The following is a 2,063-nucleotide window of genomic DNA, read 5'->3' as shown; positions in this document are numbered from 1 at the left end:
TTAAACAGGTTTATCATGGATACTGAATATCATTCCCTGTGCTATACCGTAGGACCTTGTTTATTCATTCTCTATGTAATAGTTTGCATCTGCTAATTCTAAACTCCCAAACCATCCTTCCCCCAACTCCCCACCTTGGCAATCCAAGTTTGTTTTCTATGTCTGTGAGTCTCTTTCTGTTCTGTAAATAAATTCAGTTGTGTCATATTTTAGACTCCACATATAAGTGATATCATATGGTATTTGTGTTTGACTTATGGGGCTTCCCGGGTGGCTCAGCGGTTAAAGCGTCTGCCTGTAATGCAGGAGACCTGGGTTCGATCCCTGGGTCGGAAAGATCCCCTGGAGAAGGAAATGGCAACCCACTCCAGGAGTCTTGCCTGGAGAATGCCATGGATGGAGGATCCTGGTGGGCTACAGTCCACGGGGTCGCAAAGAGTCGGACATGACTGAGTGACTTCACTTTCACTTTTTACTGTATTTCATTTAGTATGATAATCTCTAGGTCCATCTATGTTGCTGCAAATGGCATTATTTCATTCCTTTTTATGCCTGAGTAGTACTCCACTGCATACACGTACCCCATCTCCTTTACCCGTCCCTGTGCTGATGGACACCGAGGTTGCTTCCGCGTCTTGGCTGTTGTGAATAGTGCTGTGGTGAGCACAGGGGTGCGTGTAGCTTCTGGAGTCGGGAGTTTTCTCTGGATATACGCACAGGCACGTCAGATACTGTTCACACATTCCTACTGTGGCCTGTATGTCTCTCCACACTCCATGACATTGAGGTGTCCCCCTACGGTGCCCACCCCACCAGATCCAGCAGCCTGTTTACGTAGCCACAAGAGTGCAGACTGTGGGGTGTCCCGAGGCGCGAGGCTGGAGGCTGCCTCGGTGCTCCGGTGATCAGCCCCTGCCTCACTGGGGACATCGCGCCAGCAGCGACTCGGCTGAAGGGGAGCAGGCAGACCGGGACCAGCAGTGGCGCTCGGGGATGAGCTGCTCTGCCAGCTGCTGCTCCCTCGGCGAGACTGTGAACAAGGCTTCTGGATTCCCTGCCCGAGAGGGGCGAGTGCTGTTTCCACCGATGCCTGTGTCTCAGGCGGGTCTGAGACTCCTTTGTGGACACTCTCTGCTCTGTCTACTTCTTCTGAGGATGCAGAGATGCTTCTCAGGAGTAGCAGCTGCTTTTAAGAAATAGGTCCTTGATGCTCATGCTTGTCATTGCAGGATGTGGGCATCTTAAACCCACGTGTGACCTCTTGCGATCACTGACTGACTTTAAAGTAAACTTTGGGTTAATAAGCACAACTTTTTAAACTGATTGTTATGTTTATTACTGATTTCCAGTACTTTTTACATTCTGTATATATGTCTTTTTAAAGCTATGTGTTGGGATTCTTTTTTTCTAGGCTTACTGTCTTATTTTTTCCAAATGGATTTTTTGATGAACATTATTAAGTCATGTCTGACTCCTTGTGACCCCATCGACTGTAGCCCACCAGGCTCCTCTGTCCATGGGATTTTCCAGACAAGAAGACTGGCGTGGGTGGCCATTTCCTTTTCCAGTGGATCTTCCCGACCTTGGGATTGAACCCTAGTCTTCTGTATTGGCAGGTGGGTTCCTCACTGACTGAGCTACTAGGGAAGCCCAAGATATGTATGTTGGGACTCTTTTTTCTAGGCTAACTGTCTTATTTTTTTCCCTAAATTTATTGTTTTGATGAACAGAAGTGCAGTTTAGTGAAGCGAAGTGCATTTTATCATTTGTAATGATTAGCACTTGTTAACACATGCTGCCCGGTGACCACAGACGCCTGCAGGGGCCCCGCTGGGGGCAGCACAGCGTGGCTGGTGGGACCTCCGTGAGTCCCGGATGCCCTCCGTGTGGGGAGGATTGTTATGCAGCAGTGACAGCCCCTGCAGCGAGCGAGAAGGAAGCGGGTGTTCTCTCGAGCAGGGGACACTCTGATGAACCGGGTGCAGTATTAACTCCTCAAGCAAATGCTGGTGAATAACAGGTCCTCCCCTGACCGTGGGGCTTGACCATGAGGGTGGGGCCAG

At 49.6% G+C, this 2,063-nt stretch overlaps 1 non-coding gene across 1 annotated transcript; it reads left to right on the top strand.

Moving 5' to 3' along the window:
* Positions 1-264: 264 nt before the first annotated feature.
* On the top strand, positions 265-336 carry TRNAY-GUA. Its single transcript has one exon. It is a non-coding gene; the product is annotated as a tRNA-Tyr (tRNA).
* The last annotated feature ends 1,727 nt before the right edge of the window (positions 337-2,063 follow it).

This window comes from Bubalus bubalis, chromosome 1 (genome assembly GCF_019923935.1).
Source record: "Bubalus bubalis isolate 160015118507 breed Murrah chromosome 1, NDDB_SH_1, whole genome shotgun sequence".
NCBI classification, from domain to species: Eukaryota; Metazoa; Chordata; class Mammalia; order Artiodactyla; family Bovidae; genus Bubalus; species Bubalus bubalis.
The sequence above is the reverse complement of the archived record's forward strand: the minus strand, read 5'-3'. Positions and strand labels throughout refer to the sequence as shown.